Raw genomic sequence first — 19,823 nt, forward strand, 5'->3', positions numbered from 1 at the left:
TGAACTTAATTAATGAACTTAATTAATGAACTTAATTAATGAACTTAATCGTTGGGGTGAACTTAAAATTAGATTAGATTAAGATTAAGGACCTGCCCGAAACGCTGCGCATACTAGTGGCTTTACAAGATTGTAAATACTATGCTATGTATTCTCACAAACCCAATGTACCTTCTTGTATATAAATAAATAAAATAAATAAATAAATAAATTAATTAGAGGTCGGCAAAGATCGGTAACCAAAGAAAATGGGAAGAGCACGGTGGCGGGTAAGCGAGCGAGCGAGTGACGTCATCACAACAAAGGTTGCTATAGACGTTTTCACGACTCGTGAAGTTCGCTTGTCTTAAAGACCTGTGACCACAATACCCGCCAAATTGTCCCTCCCACAGTACTCTCAGGACACTTGTGGCAGTGTAAGTGTGTGGTGAGGCCACACCACTGAAGACATTGAGGATATACCACGAGGGAGAGACAAAACTGTTGAAGGAAGGAGTCACTGGCTCCACCTGACCACCTTGTTCCTCGCACTCTCATCATCCTCCGTAAGTACTTGAGTACTTTCTGCTCCACCATTGTCTTACACCCCAACATGCAATTGTTGGGGTGTGGAAATAGGCCTATGGCATTGTTGGGATGTAGACGTAGGCCTATGGCTTTGTTGGGGTGTGGACATTGGCCTATCGAATAATAATAATAATAATAAGAAGAATAAGAATAAGAATAATAACGAGAAAATCTCCTGGGACTGTGTGGTGTCGCAAACCCACAACCAAGGCATTGCCTGCCGCATACTCTACCACTGTACCACCACTGACTTCCTAAAAGTCTTACAATCAGATTTCTACTGATGTCACAGGAAGTCTGTGATATCCTTATATCACAGGAAGACTTGAAGCCGGTCCAAATTTTACGTAAGACCCCTCCAAGCACTCAGGTGAAGGAGTAAAGTGTTGTAGTTGAACACTGTACGCCCAACTTCAGATACTACACTGAAAATCGCACTAAGGAAATATACATCAATGAACGATCCACTGGGGCTGTGAGGTGATGCAAACATTGCAGGTTCGCATCGCCTCACAACCCGAGTAAATTTTCTCATTGATGTATATCACGTTAGTGTGATTTTCTGAGTAAATAATAATAATAATATTAATACAGTAATAATATTATTATTATTTATTCAAAAGAGTGTAATAAAAAGAACAAAAGAACATAAGAGTATTAAATGAATAAATCCACAAGGGGTCATGACAAGGGTTCGAACCTACATCCGAGAAGATCCCAGACGCTCTTTAACCACTTAACTGCGCCAACCGAGAATACTCGGTTTGATTTTTTTGTACCCATTCTAAATGTGTGCGAGCTTGGTTGTGTACGAAATGGACTCTTAGGACCTCCAGTGAGAGGTAGCCATCTTGGAAAAAATTCCCCTTATGCCCTAGGGCTGCTGGCTGGGTTAGTACTGAGTGAGCAACCATGAGTGGCCCACGCACCTCTGGCTCCCAAACACCTGTCCGACGCGGAGTTGAAAGATCACGCTTTGTTGGTGAAATTCAAGCCTTAATATTTGAAGAATATAAGGGTCATAATATTTGTAAAGCTAGGCGCAATAAGAACCTAACACAAAGGTCAGATGCAAGTGATCCAGCACCTATGAGGACAATACAGTGAGCGTATCCAGTTGTAGCTCTGAGCGCCACCCTTGCCCACCTATGCTATCTCCAATTTATTTAGATGATACATAGATGAATTGTTTTCTGTGTTCAGTGATGATGCATCTGATACAAGTAGCATAGATAAACAGTGTTAGCAGCTTCCATGGTGGTGTTTTCCATAGATATTTTCAAGAATAGCTGAATCTCTTCTTTACTGACGGACACTCTTTGAGGCTGGCTGAATCTCTTCCAGACTGACAGACACTCTTTGAGGCTGGCTGAATTTCTTCCTGTGTGGGACCTTACAAGGCGATCTTTTCGCGACTACCTTACAAATTGATCTTTCCCTGTAATCTTTGCAAGACTACCTTATGTTTTACATGCTTGGCTACATACCACCTACAGGTACTAATGCCAAGGGTGTACATGAGTGCGTTGTTTACAAGCACACAGAACAAAGAAACAGGAAGCAAAATTCTATCTGTACCTGGTGCAATGAGAGAGAAGTCGCACTGTGTATCCTGGACTACTTCGTTGATTATTACTCACTACCAAAGTACTGAGTGTGTAATACAGTGTGTTACTGTGTAGTGTGTGAAACTGTACATATTGTAATTTTAGTGAATTTTTAACAAGTATTATTGCGACAATAAACATTTATTGTGGACACATTGCTGACACATGTATCACAGTTTCATGGAACATTATGAACATTCTACTGTATACATATTGTAAAGGACACAAATATGCATCATATACGATAAAAAAACAAACAAATAAAACATCATTGGAAATACATAAAACAGATAATTGAAAATATATTTGTGCCAACATCTGGTGCTTGAATGGCCCGGGCGACCGTGTCTGGGCGTGTCACGCATGGGCCACCAGCCCCTGATGACATCACAACGCACCTTGTCCACGTCCCCACAGCCAAAGTAAGTGGAATTTGGTATTTATTTTTACATAGACATGTTCTGGGAAGGAAATTTATCATTTTACAAAAAAAAAAAGAATTTTTAGGGAACACTTTATTTCATGCGCACAAGGAATTTCACAATAAGCTCGGTGCAGCATGGTGGTTAATCGACTGAGCTACGACATGGATAAGAATTGCAACCAAGAAATCAACTTGACCTACCACGGATCCTGCAGTCTCTCCGAGACAAACTAGATTTTTACACAATTCTCCCATGCACCTGAGCTCTGTCAATAAGCTGTTCTACCTCTTCGCCCTTCATTACACACTCTCGGACGTAGATTTGAACGCTCATCACGGCCCTTGTGGATTTGTTCATTTCAAACTTGAAATGAAACAAACAAACTTATTTCAAATTTGTTAATATCAAACCTACCCGTACTATCAAAAATATTTGAAAAAATTATCCACAAACAGCTGTACTCTTACCTTGTAAAATTCGACATACTCGGCCCTTGTCAGTTTGGCTTCTGCTCCCAAAAGAGTACTAATGACGCAATTATTAGTCTCCTTGATATAATTTACTCAGCCCTTGACAAAAATGAGTTTCCGATTGGACTCTTCATTGACCTGAGAAGGGCCTTTGATACTGTTAATCACAACTACCTCTTACATAAACTGCATCATTATGGAATCCGAGGTCATGCCCTGGACTAGATCCAATCCTATCTTAGTGATAGACACCAATGTGTAGCCATAAATGATATAACCTCTCCCACTCTACCAATAACCATTGGGGTGCCACAGGGCAGCATCTTGGGACCTCTCCTATTTCTTATATACATCAATGGTCTGCTTAATGTCACCAACATTCTGAAACCTATATTGTTTGCTGATGATACTACCCTCATCTACTCTAACCCCAAAACACATACACTAAATAATGCTGTTAATAATGAACTAAAAAAATGTCCACTTATGGATGTCGACCAACAAACTAACACTTAACATAGAAAAGACCTACTACATCTTATTTGGAAGCAAATCAACAAATGCAATTCAGCCTCAGATAGACAATGTTAGCATTAGTAATAAAAATTATGGAAAGTTTCTTGGCCTATTCCTAGATAAGAGACTCGACTTCAGCACCTACATTCAACACATAACTAAGAAAGTCTCTAAAACAGTTGGTATACTCTCCAAAATCAGATACTATGTATCTAAGTCTGCCCTCATCTCACTATATTATACACTAATCTATCCCTATCTTAATTATGGTATCTGTGCATGGGGTTCAACCACTGCAAACCACCTCAGGTCCATCATCCCCCAGCAGAAATCTGCTATCAGAATAATAACAAATTCTGTTTTTAGACAACACTCAGCCCCCTTGTTTAACTCCCTAAACATGCTAAACATAATCTCACTCCACACATTCTCTTGTGTCAACTACATTTACAAAACCCTGTTCTTAAATGCAAATCATGTTCTGAAACTCTCCCTGGACAGATATAATAGGACCCATTATCACCACACCAGAAATAAGTATATCTTTGATATCCCCAGAGTCAAACTTAATCTGTGCAAACAATCTTTGCAAATAAAGGGACCTAGTGTATGGAACTCACTCCTAATGAATTGAAAAGATGTCCAGCTTGTGCATCATTCAAAAACAAAACTTAAAAAGTACTTCATTTCATCTTCATAGTTTTCTACTTTGTTGCTTTAAAATTGCACTGTATCTAGTGCTACCCAATCTCCATGTACCTGGTCCAAACAACTTTACCATTGTGATCATTGCTGTCTTCTTATATGTGCTTTCAATTTGCTGTATGGTGCCTATTAATCTTTGTTTAAATTACCAATCAAGCTGTCAATGCAATCAATCTGAACTTTAATATACCAATGTGCTTTAATATTCCTACTAATCTCTCTCATCTCATTTTTTTTCTTTCTTGCAATGTATCTGTTATCATTTTATTAATTCTGCTTAATTCTGCTTTTATTAATTAGGGGGCCTCGTAGCCTGGTGGATAGCGCGAAGGACTCGTAATTCTGTGGTGCGGGTTCGATTCCCGCACGAGGCAGAAACAAATGGGCAAAGTTTCTTTCACCCTGAATGCCCCTGTTACCTAGCAGTAAATAGGTACCTGAGAGTTAGTCAGCTGTCACGGGCTGCTTCCTGGGGGTGGAGGCCTGGTCGAGGACCGGGCCGCGGGGACACTAAAAGCCCCGAAATCATCTCAAGATCTCAAGATAACACTATTGTGATTTCTATGTGTAATAAGAGTATTGTTCAATTGAAGGGACAGCAGTTACACATACTGTACTAATGAAGCCACTATTACGCAAAGCGTTTCGGGCAAAATTAATAGTAATATAGAAATTTTTTAATTAATGTTGTGACGGGGTAAAACACTTAATACTATAAGAGAAGTAAGTTAACAAAATGAGAATGTTCAAAGAAAATAAAAAATTAATACAAAGGTGATTCATAAGGATGACAAGCATTTAATTATTTATTTATATACTAGAAGGTACATTGGGGGTTAAGAGAGAACATAGAAATGAAGTTGATTTTACATTCCTGTAAAGCCATTAGCACGCATAGAGTTTTGGGGAAGTCCTTAAACTAACAGATAATTTTAAGTAGATAATTTACAGTAAAATTGACAAAAAATATGTACAGGTACTTTACAGCCTTACTTTACAGGTACAGAGTATAGTCAGAGTACTGGCATAGATTATTACATTACGGAGTCAGTAGTTCTAGCAACAGTACAGTAGTTTATTTACATTAATTACTGAATGGAAATACAAGGTGTAATTTAGAACTGCTCCTCATGACATTTTCTCGGAACATATCAGAACATAGAGTAACATAAACATACTATAATTTAAGGTTAATGAGGCCAGCACTTACAAATAACCAAGATCATAAAGGACACGAGTAAACACTTTATCACAGAAATGCATGAAATTAAATGACATTAAATGTAGACAGTAAATGTAGAAATTATATGAGTAATACAGTGTGCCCTCGCTTGAACGAGCTATATGGGGGCGTAGCCGATTCATTCATGTGTGGAATTCATTCCATCAATCCGGCCCCAGCATCCCCCTTCCCCCCCAAAAAAAAGTTAATAATACATATGCAAGTACACATTTGCCTTTTGAAAAATTTAAATAACAAAGAATTTGAATTGCAATGAAATAAATTGATATTGCACATTACAGTACTGTACTGACCCTACCAGTTGAGTTGTGTAGTGCAAACTTTGTTAGCCTTAATATCCTGAGAGTGCCATACACATGAATATAAATTGTTTAAAGAACAGTAACTTTTCTAACAAATGTACATTATACACTACAGTCAGTACATAAAGTACAGACCACTAGAATCACACTACTGCAGTACACTTATATCATATAAACTACACCTTGTATATTTATTGTCATTAGAACTGTGCTGTACAGCTCAATTGGTACTCCCAGGTAAGTTATGGCTAGTGCTGGGTGCTGGTCCAGTGGCCTGGGCATCCTCAGAAGGTGAGTCCTTGCTAGTGCTGGGTGCTGGTCCAGTTGCCTGGGCATCCTCGGAAGGTGAGTCCTTGCTAGTGCTGGGTGCTGGTCCAGTTGCCTGGGCATCCTCGGAAGGTGAGTCCTTGCTAGTGCTGGGTGCTGGTCCAGTTGCCTGAGCATCCTCAGAAGGTGAGTCCTTGCTAGTGCTGGGTGCTGGTCCAGTTGCCTGGGCATCCTCGGAAGGTGAGTCCTTGCTAGTGCTGGGTGCTGGTCCAGTTGCCTGAGCATCCTCAGAAGGTGAGTCCTTGCTAGTGCTGGGTGCTGGTCCAGTTGCCTGGGCATCCTTGGAAGGTGAGTCCTTGCTAGTGCTGGGTGCTGGTCCAGTTGCCTGGGCATCCTTGGAAGGTGAGTCCTTGCTAGTGCTGGGTGCTGGTCTAGTTGCCTAGGCATCCTCAGAAGGTGAGTCCTTGCTAGTGCTGGGTGCTGGTCTAGTTGCCTGGGCATCCTTGGAAGGTGAGTCCTTGCTAGTGCTGGGTGCTGGTCCAGTTGCCTGGGCATCCTTGGAAGGTGAGTCCTTGCTAGTGCTGGGTGCTGGTCCAGTTGCCTGGACATCCTCGGAAGGTGAGTCCTTGCTAGTGCTGGGTGCTGGTCCTGTTGCCTGGACATCCTCGGAAGGTGAGTCCTTGCTAGTGCTGGGTGCTGGTCCAGTTGCCTGGACATCCTCGGAAGGTGAGTCCTTGCTAGTGCTGGGTGCTGGTCCTGTAGGCCTACTGTGAAACCGTACCAAAAACTTTTGAATCTTAGTTTGTTTCTTTGTTGTGAGCTTCATTATAATATCTTTCATGTCCTTTAGGTGCAGGTAATAATCTGTCAGCTCTTCATTATCAGTTACAATAACCAAATCAAGCAGATCATTAACCTTTTGCAATGATGCAGTATATGGAATAGATAACACACTATCATCTTCCTCTTCCACATCCTCATCATTACTACCAGTAACACACTGGATAATCTCATTATCAGTTTTGATGATTTGATTGATTGTTGCCGCCGAAGGCGGCTAGTTTATTGTGCACCCCATACTCATCCTGTGAGCGGTAGCGCAAAAGCATTACAGAGGGCACAAAAGGTCTTTATCAGACCTCATCTTAGATTATTACATAAACAATTTCTTCAATCCTTCACACCTTATAGATACAATGTCAGCTAGTTACAGAGAAAGTGCTATTACAAGAGCTACATATTTACAGTAAGTCATCATACATTAATGGTAGGTCTTGTCGTTAATACATAATAGTTTGGCCAATGGGGATATTACAGAGTCATAGGGAAGCTTCTGTTTATTATTAGTCCTCACAATACACTACTTGTTTCTGAATCTCATATGTCGTTCATCTACTGGAAGCAAAATGTGGGTACAGTGCAAGGATTTCAGGTAATTTATCCATGGTAATAAGATAGGTTGCCATATCATACAGAGTGAGCTTAGATTTATCTCTAAAAGGCTCAATTTTACAACAATCCAAGATATAGTGTTCGAGTGTGTGTCCCTGCCTATGTCCACACACTTTACACTTTACTTCATCTAGATCCCTATACTGTACAAGCCGAACTGCCAGAGATACTTGTAGCCAAGTCTTATACGAGCTGTGACAACATTATCAGTTAATTATCAGTCATTATCAGTTAATTCACAATAACCTGGATCATCAGCATCATTATCTAACCACGCATTCACATCAGAAAGTTGCAAATCTTCCTCACCTGCATCCTGAATGTCTCAAAAATCGTATTATCAAAGCCCTGAAAATCAGTGATCTTCGTCTTTATTCTAACCAGGTACCGGACTCAGAATTTTATTCCATGCATTCTTTAATGTGGTGACCTTCAACTCACTCCATTCCTTGACCTAGTTGTATATTGCATCTTTAATTGAATATTTCTTGAAATTTTCTAGTGTTCTACTAGCCTTCGTATCCTTATTAGGCATCTCGTCTTCCTCAGAAAGCAGAACTTCCATAATATCTGAATTCATAGCTCTTTTATAAATCCTTTGAGAGCATAGATAACCCCTAATCCATGGGCTGTATTACAGATGTAGTGTTTGGTGGTAAAGCCATTCATGTTATTTTGCCATCAGGCGATGTTAATTTAGCAATGGGGGTGAGCTGGGGCATTATCTGTCAACAACATTGCCTTTACCTCAGCAGGATGAATTCTACACATATTGATCTGCTGCTTTTTTACTTCTTTACAAAAGTGATTCTGGAACCAATCCTCAAAAGTAATGTGTGAACCAGGCACTTTTTGTGTTGTAGTAGATGACAGGTAATCTGTTCATGCAGTTTTTCAATGCTCTGAGGTTGGCAGATTTCCCAACAATTGCGCACTTTGTTCGGTGACTGCCATCTGCGTTACAGCACAATAATGCTGAAATTCTTTCCTTCTTTACCTTGCAACCAGGAATACTCTTCTCAAGCCTGAAGGCCAAAGTGTTTCTTTGAAGGCATTTCCAGTTAAAGCCTGTTACATCTGCATTGTACACTTAAAACCAGTTTAAATTATTAGATATCATGTGGTGAGAAAGTTTAAGCTTATATGCATTAGCACTTCCAACATCTGCACCTAAGGCCTCGCCACAAATTTTCTTGTTAATGATGCCCTAACTCTCTTTAAATCGACATGCCCATTCAGTGCTAACCTTGAAATTGTCTATGTTTAACTTTACAGCAAGTCTTTCAGCTGCATTTCTAATAGAATCAACCGAAACAGCAATTCTTTGCTGTGTAAACCATTTAAATACGGACGAGTCCAAATCCGTATACTTAGCAGGCTTCAATGTTTTCCTGTTGCCTATTACATGAGTTTGAGCAAAGAATTTCTGGTTTTTTATATCACAAACTGTAGCTTTACCGACGTCGAATTCTTGGGCAAGTCGAGTGACAGTATCCTTGCTCTGCTTTCTCTATCAAATCAACTTTCTGATCAATTGACAAATGTTTTCTCTTTTGTTTTAAACCTTCATACATAAACCTTGTTTTATACAGTACAGTTCTGTATTAACCCTTAAGCTGTGCATGGCATACATATACGACAGGATCTGATGGCAAAGTTCAGTTTCTCAAATTTGCTCTAATGTTTTCCAATTTTTTGTGCATACTAGCAAATCCTGCAACTTTGTCTAAATGATCATAAACGTAACTTGAAAAATAAGAAAATAAAAAATAATTATAAAATTGAATATTGAAAACTTCAGATTTTGAAATCAGCTGCAAAAGTATAAACTATCACCAATTGTTCATTTGGTGTTATTATGCTCTCAGAATAGTATATGATCTTCATTTTCATAGATATAGAATATATGTTTTCAGTTTAGTTTACTGTAAAAAAATCGTCAATGTGGCATTTGAATTATGCGCCAAATTTAAAAAAAAAAAATTGATAACTACAAACGTTTAGAGTTTGTGAAAAATCCATTCTAATAGGATTGTAGAACACACAGCAGTGAACATTATTTGTAAAAATGGTAAAAATCTGTTAGAAACTGAATTTTTTTAAGCTGACTCAAAATTTTAGAGATACTTGAAGTTTTGAAGATACTTGTAATTGAAGTTGAAGTTATCGACAATGAATAAGGTAGTTCTACTGTAATTCATTAATTTACTTATATGTTTTAATAAACGTTGTTTGACATTCGTACTCGAATATGTGAAAGTTGTAGGTCAATATGTGTTGGAATGATGTCAAGAAAAAATAACCCCCAAAAAACTAAATATAGGGAAAATTATAATGATTTAGGGGATAAAAATTTATACTTTATGAAAGTGATAAAGCCCTAATCTGGTCCCTAATCATCAAAACTGCCTAAAGAGACAAAGAAAATAGAATTTGAAATCTCAAAGTCCCAAGTTCTGCCAGTTGTGACTGATTTATCTGGTGGTCAATTTCATTCTATCTTGACATAGTTAGGGATGGGTATGCACTCTCCAGGATGTAGAGGTTACAACAAAAGGAGATAATAAACAAAGGAGACAAAAAAAAAGGACATTGGTGAAAGTAACAGATATTAACATTAGTCAATGCATTTTTATGATATTTAACAAAATAGAGCATAACATACTCATTATTATTGGTATTATTATGTATTACTCAGCAATGCTATACAGACACCAGCTGCATATTTACTTTGTGGACACTTCTTGCTACTATTCTTCTTTTCTGGGGGGAGCCCCGTCGGCTCCCCGGAGCTATCCCAGGCTGATATGCTAATGTCAGACTTTGGCATCAGTCATGTGTATGGAGTTCTTAGGCCTACCGGGGACCACGGCCAGAACCGGGCCCCCTCAGAGAGGCAAGGGGAGCAATGGCCTATAGAAGCCCCCGTGTAGTTGGAAGCATTCTATGTCTGCCATCGACCGGAACAGGCACCCAGAAAGGTAAGCGCCCCAAAACAAACCCCTATTCTGGTTAAAATTGCTACCTAAAACGAACTAGTGGATAGAACTCCCCAACCGAAAACAAGCAAACTAGTGTGACGTCACACACTGCCGCGCCGCTGTCTGCGCAGCTCCCCCCTCCCCGGGAGGGGGAAGGGGGAGCCCCAGACCCCCCGCGCCGGCTACCCACACCTCAGTTCTTGAGGCTGATGCTATAGGCGATGGTCGTGTGCTCTGGCTCCGGTGTCGCTACTGCACTGTGCTTTGCGTGTGGTGTTAGTTTTGTGGGTGCGAGAGCCAGGAGTTATCTTCAGTACTCGGGCTGCATGCGCCTAGGGCTGCCTTCCCTAGGTGCCTTGTAAGTACTGCCCTTGGGGCTTGGGGCCACCTTCCACAGGCTCCTCGGGGTCTGCCTCTGCTGGTCCGTTTTACCTTTCGGTTTTTCGGCCGCCTGTTGGGCTCTTGGGTGTTCTGTTCTCCCTTGTTACCGGCAGGTAAGAGGCAGTTTGCACTGGTAGGGGCGCAGGGTGCTGCTCAGCTTGTATTTCCCGACATCGCGGCTGGCTCTGTTCCTTGGGGTTCGCTGTCCTCTTGCGGGGTTTTGTTTTTCTTTTTGTTTTTGCCTGGTGGGGGGGTTCTGTCATTTTATTCAGTTTGTTTGCCCTTCCACTGTTCTCCTCGGTGGCGCCCCCTGCTAGGTCCCCGTGAGTGTACACGTCCCTGGGGTTCAGCTTTAGAAGTTTGCTTGGTAGTTTTGGGCGCCGGTTTGCGGCACCCTGCCTGGGACTACCTGAGCGCGAGTCCTCTTAAAGTAAACGCTCAGGACCCTGGGAATCCCCTAGGGGGCGCGTGGGTCCGATGGATGTGACCCCGGAGTCCTCACTCGCTGTGTGCGAGTTTGAGGGTTGCTCGGTCCCCTTGTCTCAGGGTGACCCTCATTGTTTTTGCCTCTGCCACGCTGCCTGTTGGGTCGGTGATACTTTCAACCCTGAGTCCTGTGAGTGTTGCTGCTTGCTTGTGACTCAATTTACCCAATCCTCTGATGATTCTATTCGGGTACAGGCGGCACGGGCGTTGCAGTCTAGGTTTCGTCTGTTGCAACGTGCTCGGTTGGTTGCTTCCCCGGATGCCCCGGGGCTGCCCCGCTTTGCTTTTCGAGACCCGGACTTGGGGGTGGGGGTCGCTTCGATCCTGGTTCAGTCCGCACCTCCTCGTCCTTCCCCTTCTGTTCGTTCTGGTCCCCCGCCCCTGCTTCCGGCCCCGAAGCGTCTGAGGGTTTCGGGGTCGGAGCAGGGGTTACTTGATCTCGAGACTCGGGCAGCTTCGGGGGTTGCCCCTTCCGGGGGGGCGGCAGAGGCATTCGAGTCTTGTCTCCCGGCCGAAGCTTCAGGGTCTGACCAGTGGGCCCCCCTTCCTCCAGCTTTTCCGGCTGCTTCCTCCTTGTCTTGTGGGGTCGGGGCTTGGGGAGAGGACTCGGCCTCGGGTCCTGTGGTGACGGACCTCGAGGCTGGGGAGGGGCTGACTTGGGGGCCTTGGGCCCCGCTGGACCCCGCCTGGGTTTTTCTTCCCACTGAGCGGGGCTTATTGTTACAAGGAGTGGGGTTTTCTTTCCCCCCCTCTGCGTACGAGTTGGATTTGGTATCGGCCTCTCCCCGGGTACGGTTCCGTGTTCCCCCGGGTACGTCGGTTCCGTCCTTCCGGAGGTTTTCGGTGTATCGCATCCAACCTGGTGTGGTGCGAGCGGCCTTTGCAGCTTACCTCCTGCGTGACCCGGATTATGCCTCGGAAATGGATCCGTCCACGTTCAGGTTTGGGACTTCGTTCCCTTTCTGGCTCCGTTACGAGGTTCCGGAGTCGTCCTGGCTAGCAGACTGCCCCTTGTTTGGTCTGGATTCCTGGCATTCCTTCTGTCGTTCCCGCACGCTGGAGTGGCGGGAAGCTTCCACGGTGCTTCAGGTTTTCCTGGGGGGTGATCTTGAGTACCTGAATGAGTGCTTGTTTGCCCCTGCCCTTCCCCGCGATGTGGGCGTTATTCAGCTCCATGTGCAGGTTCCCTCCCTTTCGGCGGCGCTCGTGGCGGAGGACTTGCGCGCTCGGGGCCTTTTGTGTTCGGCCTTGCAGTTCTTTTCCCTCATGGAGCTGTCTTCGGATTGGCTCGTGGAGGATGTGGGGTCGCTTGGGTCCGTCCCGGGGTCCGGCACCTTGTCCTCGGCTGCGCGTTCGTCGGCTGCCTTGTTGAAGCTGTTCACGCCGATTTTGCGGGATGCGGTTTCCCTGTTCTATGCTTCCCGTCTCGCGTGTCGGCAGGCGGTGCTGGGTTCCTCCGTGGAATCTGCTTGGGCTCTGGCTCTTAGGCGTTCTTCACCTTTTTGTCCTCTCCTGTTTGGGGAGTCGGCCGTGGCGCAGTTTATTCAGGCTGCGTCGGCGGCTTGTCGTCCGATGTCGGACTTGTTGGTTTTCCGGGGGTCCCGGGGTGGGTCTTCCCGGAAAGGTCGTGCCAGGGCTCGGGGTTCCTCTCGTCGTGGTAGGCCTCTGGTGTCAGGTTTGGGGTTGGCCCCTCCTGCGGACCCTCCCTCGTCTGGTCGGCGCGGTGTTCGCGCTGTGCGGGGTTCTGGGTCTCGTAAGGGTCGCCGGCCCTTTCGCGGTTTGCCCCTTTGACGGGGCGATGGGGGGGGGGGGCGGCTTGCGCTGTTCGCTCGCGCCTGGTCCCACAATTCGTGGGCCTTTCGGGTCGTGTCTCGCGGCCTGCGGTGGCGTTGGGTGGCCCCTCCCCCCTTTGGGGGGTCGGGGCTGGCAGGGCAGGCTTCTTCCCCTGCGCTCTGTCGCGTCGTCTTGGAGTGGGTACGCTTGGGCGTCGTCGAAACGACGTCGTCCCTCAGATGGGTTTCCCGTCTGTTTCTGGTTCCGAAACGGGACTGCGCGGACCTGCGGTTCATTCTGGACTTGTCCCGTCTGAACCCCTGGGTTCATTGCCCCTCCTTTCGGATGACTACGCTGTCTCAGGTTCGGCTCCTCTTGGAGCCGGGAGCTTGGATGGTGTGCCTGGACCTCCGGGACGCTTATTGGCATGTCCCGATTCATCCGCGGTTCAGGGACTGGCTCGGTTTTGTAGTGGGGCGTCTGAGTTACCGCTTTCGTTGTCTCCCGTTCGGGTTGAACCTGGCACCTCGCGTGTTCACACGCCTTACACGGGTTGTGGTGGCTCGTTTGCGTCTCCTAGGTGTTCGGGTGTTGGCCTACCTCGACGACTGGCTGGTTTGGGCTCCCAGCCAGTCAGCTTGCTTGCTAGCCAGGGATTTGGTTCTTTCCCAGCTCGCCGGGTTCGGGTTCTTGGTGAACTGGAGGAAGTCCCATCTGGTTCCCTCTCAGGTTCGGACTTGGCTGGGTCTCGTGTGGGACTCTTGAACCGCCTCCTTGTCTCTCCCTCCGGAGTCTCTCCTGCGGCTGCGGTCCCGCCTTCGTCTGTTTCTGGAGGGCCCTCGGGTCACCCGGCGGTTGCTTGAGGGGCTGTGCGGGAGCCTGAACTTCGCGATGGTGGTCTACCCGCCGGGTCGGGTTTGGCTTCGACGGCTGTTCTGGTTCCTTCGGGGTTCCCCCTTCCGCCTCTCTCGCGATCGCAGAGTTCGACCCCCGGGGGACTTGCGTCGGTTGCTGCGTCACCGGCTTCCTCTTCGGGTTTTTCGGGGTTCAGTGCCTTGGCGCCTACCCGAGCCCTTGCTCGATGTGTACACGGATGCGTCGTCTCTCGGCTGGGGTTTTGTGACCAGTGCTCACCAGGCCGGCCAGGGGCGTTGGGATCCGTCCTTCCGTCGAGCTCACAGTACGGTGCGGGAGTTCGCGGCAGTGTGGTTTGCTCTGGGGAGGATTCGGGTGGCCCGCGGATCGACGATTCGGCTCCATTCGGGCTGCTCTCCGGTGGTTCATTGCCTGAACCGCGGGGGTTCGATGTGGTCCTTGTCTCTTTGGGGTTGGTCGCTTCGGGTGACTCGTCTGCTGAGTTCTCGGGGTTTGGCTCTCCTGGCGGTTCACGTACGGGGCGTGTCCAACGTCTTGGCTGACGCCCTATCTCGCTTCGTTCCCCTCTCCACGGAGTGGACGGTCGACGACGAGTCCTTCCGTTGGCTTTGCCAGACGTTCGGGCGCCCCGAGGTGGACCTCTTCGCGTCGGCGTGGTCGCGGCGTCTTCCCGTTTATGCGGCGCCCTTCCCCGATTGCGAGGCCGTCGGGGTCGATGCCTTTCGGCTCGACTGGTCGAGGTGGGGGTTCCTGTACCTCTTTCCCCCGGTTCGGCTGTTGCTCCAGCTCCTGACTCGCTTAGAGACTTACCGGGGGAGAGTTGTCCTTCTGGCCCCTTGGTGGCCGGCCCAGCCTTGGTTTCAGGCGCTGGTTGCTCGGTGTCCGAACCCGAGGGTTTTCCCGCGGCTCCGCCTCTTTCAGCAGATCGGGCCGGTACGTCACGTAGCTGGTTCGATCTTCTCCTCGAGTCTTCGCGTATGGTTTTTTTGACTCGAGTCTATCATCATCTCTATGGTGATCAGGTGGCCTCCTTGTTGGTGTCCCACCTGAGGGCTTCTTCTCGGCGGCAGTATGAAGTTTCCTGGCGGTCCTTCCGTTTCTTTTTGCGTCTTCGTCGTGTTAGCTCCTTGTCTGTTCGGGTGGTCTTGTCCTTCCTCTCGTGGTTGTTTCAGGACCGTCATCTTATGCCTAACACTGTCGCTTCGTATCGTGCGGCGCTGGCGGAGCCGCTTCAGCTTGCTTTCGGTATCGATGTTACGTCTGCGCCGTTTCGCAAGCTGTCTCGTGCATTGTTTCACCTCCGGCCTGCTCATGCGCCGCCTGAGCCGTCCTGGTCTTTGGACAGAGTGCTCGCTTTCCTTTCATCTCCTCGTTTCGTTGTGGCCCCTTCGGTCCAGGATTGTTTTTCCAAGGCACTTTTCTTGTTGGCTTTGGCCTCTGGGGGTCGGGTAGGGGAGCTTCATGCTCTCCTCCGGCGCAGGGGTTTCTGCTCTTTTGGTCGTGGTGATAGTTTTGTTCGTTTGCAGCCGTCTCCTTCTTTTCTGGCAAAGAATGAGACTGCTGCGTTCCGGAGGGGTCCATGGGTGGTTGATGCTTGGTTGGTCAGGCCGGGGGTGCATCATGTTTTGTGTCCGGTTGCGGCGCTTCGCCGTTATTTGCGCGCCACAGCTTCTGTGTCCGGGGACGCGCTGTGGGTTGATCCGGTTTCCCTTCTTCCCTGTTCGCGGGTTTCGGGTCTCTCAGGTCGTCCGCAGGGTTATTAGGTCCAGCCAGCCTGCGGTCTATCCCCGTGCCCATGACGTTCGTAAGTTCGCGGCTCTTGCTGCCGTCTTTGGGAATATGTCTTGGTCTGATATTCGGGCGCGGGGATTTTGGCGGTCGAACAGGGTCCTGGCTGCTCGTTACCTTGTGAATGTCCCTGGGCCTCGTCGGGCCTGTGTTGCTTTTGGGTCGGCGGTTGCAGCCAGTTGTCTCGGCTTCGAGTTGAGGGGGTGAGCGACGACCGCCTCCCGGGTAAGTCCCTCTTTTTCTGTCTGTGGGTAGTTAGCTCCGGGGAGCCGACGGGGCTCTCCCCAGAAAACCAGCGTTGAATGTAATGAAACGCCATTTTCTGGGTGAGTCCCGGAGGCTCCCCGGCATCCCTCCCTCCCTCCGGTCGGCGGTTTTTCGCGTTTTTGACATCCAGCCTCAAGAACTGAGGTGTGGGTAGCCAGCGCGGGGGGTCTGGGGCTCCCCCTTCCCCCTCCCGGAGAGGGGGGAGCTGCGCAGACAGCGGCGCGGCAGTGTGTGACGTCACACTAGTTTGCTTGTTTTCGGTTGGGGAGTTCTATCCACTAGTTCGTTTTAGGTAGCAATTTTAACCAGAATAGGGGTTTGTTTTGGGGCGCTTACCTTTCTGGGTGCCTGTTCCGGTCGATGGCAGACATAGAATGCTTCCAACTACACGGGGGCTTCTATAGGCCATTGCTCCCCTTGCCTCTCTGAGGGGGGCCCGGTTCTGGCCGTGGTCCCCGGTAGGCCTAAGAACTCCATACACATGACTGATGCCAAAGTCTGACATTAGCATATCAGCCTGGGATAGCTCCGGGGAGCCTCCGGGACTCACCCAGAAAATGGCGTTTCATTACATTCAACGCTGGTTTTTTGTACATTGGACAAGTGCTTGCGTCTCTTTATTACTGCATTATCCCTCAGTTCCAGTTAATAGGCGATGTTCTCCTTATCAACAAAATGTTCTCCTTCTTAAAAAAGAATTTCTAAAATACATTTCTGAAAATATTGGAATGAAACTTTCATGATGCTTAAGCCAATAAGTTGGAGATTTGTTTAACATTTAATATTAATTTTCACATAATTCAAATATTTTCTGGGGGGAGCCCCGTCGGCTCCCCGGAGCTTTACCGGCTGATATGCTAATGTCAGACTTTGGCATCAGTCATGTGTATGGAGTTCTAGGGCATACCAGGGACCACGGCCAGAACCTGGCCCCCTCAGAGAGGCAAGGGGAGCAATGGTCTATAGAAACCCCCGTGTGGTAGGAAGCATTCTATGTCTGCAATCGACCGGGTCAAGCATCCAGAAAGGTAAGCATTCCAAAACAAACCCCTATTCTGGTGAAAATTGCTACCTAAAGCCGAACTAGTGGATAGAACTCTTCAACAGAAAACAAGGAAACTAGTATGACGTCATACGTCACCGCGCCGCTGTCTGCGCAGCTCCCCCCTCCCCGGGAGGGGGAAGGGGGAGCCCCAGACCTCCCACGCCGGCTATCCACCCATCAGTTCTTCGGCTGATGCTATAGGCACCGGTAATGTGCTCCGGCACCAGTGGTTGTTTCAGCACTGTACCTAGAGTGTGGTGTCTGTTTTCTAGGTGGTGCGTGAGCCGGGAGTGATTCTCCAGTACTCGGGCTGCATGCGCCTAGGGTTCCCTTCCCTAGGTGCCCTGTAAGTACTGCCCTTGGGGCTTGGGGCCGCCTTCCACAAGTTCCTTGGGTCCTACCCCTGCTTGGCCGTTTACTGCTTGGTTTTCGGCCGCTCTTTGTGTGCTCGGGTGTTCTGTCTCCCTTGTTCGCCTTAGAGTAAGGGGCAGTTTTTGCACTGGTGGGGCGCAGGGTACTGTGCAGCTTGTCTTTACCAATCATAGCGGCCGGCTCTGTTCCGCTTGGGTACGCTGTTCTCTTGCGGGGTTTTCTTTTTTGTTTATCTACCTGGTGGAGGGTCTGCCTTCGTTCTTGCCCCTTGTGTCCCTTGTGTTCTGAGTATTTCCTGGTGGTACCCCCTGCTAGGTCCCCGTGAGTGTACACGTCCCGGGGGTTCAGCTCTTAGAAAGTTGTTTGGTAGCTTTGGGTGCCGGTTAGCAGTACCCTGCCTGGGATTACCTGAGCGCGAGTCCTCTTATAGTAAATGCTCGGGACCCTGGGAAACCCCTGGGGGCGTGCGGGTCTGATGGATGTGACCCCAGAGTCCCCCCCTCGCTTCCTGCGAGTTTGAGGGTTGCTCTCACCCTTTGTCTCTGGGTGACTCTCTGTTTTGCCTCTGTTTGCTGCCTGTGGGGTCAGTGACACCTTCGACCCGGAGTCCTGCGAGTTTGGTTGCTCGTTGTGGCTCGGTTACCCAGTTGTGCTGACAAAGCTGGTATGGGCAGCAGGGGCGTTGCACTTGAGCCTTGGTGGTGGCAACGGTCTTGTGGTTTCCTCCCCGGGAGCCCCGGGGCTGCCCCGTTGTAGTTCGTTTTGGGACTTGGGGGTGTTGGTTGCTTCGGTTCCATCCACGCCCCCTTGTCTTTCCCCTGGATCACCTTTCCTGCCTGCATCTGGTTCCTTACCCTCTGTAGGTTCGGGGCGGGGTTTTTGATGGTGTTGAGACTCGGGCAGTCTCGGGGAATTCCCCTTCCGGGGTAGTGACGGGGGCATTTGAGGCTGTTCCTCCAACCGTGTTGTATGAGTCTGCCAGTGGGCTCCCTTCCTTAGTGTTTTCACGGCTGCCCCGGTTTTCTGGTACGGCCGGGGCTTTGGGGGAACGGCTTGGCCCCGGGGCCTGTCGTGTGGGTTTCCGGGGCTGGGGAGGGGCTGACTTGGGGGGCCTTGGCCCCGTTGGACCCCGTGGGGGTTTTTATCCCCCTCTAGGCGGGGCTTGTGGTTACGCGGAGTGGGGTCTTTCCTCCCCACTCGCCGTACGTGCTGTTGGGTGTCAGCCCCTCCCCGGGCTCGGTTCCTTGGCCTTTGAGTCAGTTGGTTCCGTCCTGTGGGTGGATGTTTCCTCCCACCCTTTTTTTGGGACGGTGTTTTCGTCATGTTTCCTCGTTCGATGGGGTTCTACGTGACTTCTGATCTCGGATGCGCCTGCGCCTTTGTGTGCCTTCGGGACTAGTGTTGGCTTCTGTGTTCTCGAGGGTTAGGGAAGGTTTTTCGCTACTTCCCGCATTATTGGAACGTCCGTCGGCTCCTCGTCCTTGTCGCCGTTTTGGGCTACTTGTGGCCCGGTTGGGCTACTTGTGAGCCGGTTGGGCTACTTGTGAGCCGGTTGGGCTACTTGTAGCCCTGTTGGGCTACTTGTCGCCTCTGTTGGGCTACTTGTCGCTCTGTTGGGCTACTTGTCACTCTATTGGGCTACTTGTCGCTCTGTTGGGCTACTTGTCGCTCTGTTGGGCTACTTGTCGCCCTGTTGGGCTACTTGTCGCCCTGGTGCGCTACTTGTCGCCCTGTTGGGCTACTTGTCGCCCGGTTGGGTTCCTTTTTGGGCTCTTTGCTTCTTTGGCCGGTTTTATTGTTCCTGCTTCCTTTTTTTGGCTTACTTTCTAGTGCAGTAGTCCTGGTTGGCGCCTGCCCACAGAAAGGGCTGTGCGGTTCGGCCAGCGTGTCATGCGCATGCGCCGTGGAGTTTGTTATGGTCTGGGCGGTGTTTCAGTGCTGGTGTTTTGCGCCCTTTTTGCTACGATGCTTCGCCTCTCGTTCTTCTCCCTTGCTGCGGTATGTGCCCCTTCGCTCCGGGGGTGTCCTGGTTCCCAGTTGTGGGGAGGACACCGCGGTTTTCCCTGTGTCATGGGTGTGGGCCGCCTCCTTCGCCTCTCCCTGCTCTCCTGCGGGTCCGGCAGGGTCTGACTCTGCGTCTTCACCTGGCAGTGCTCCCAGGTTCTTCTGGGCACGGTTGAGTCGTGTCAAGTTCGTGCCACCGTTCACCAGGTGAGTTTCTGCGGTCTGGCGTCTTTTGGCCGGGCGCTGGATGCGGAGTTGTTTATATACCTGTCTTTATTTAGGTATATTTTTGTACG

Source organism: Procambarus clarkii, chromosome 35, assembly GCF_040958095.1.
Source record: "Procambarus clarkii isolate CNS0578487 chromosome 35, FALCON_Pclarkii_2.0, whole genome shotgun sequence".
NCBI lineage: Eukaryota > Metazoa > Arthropoda > Malacostraca > Decapoda > Cambaridae > Procambarus > Procambarus clarkii.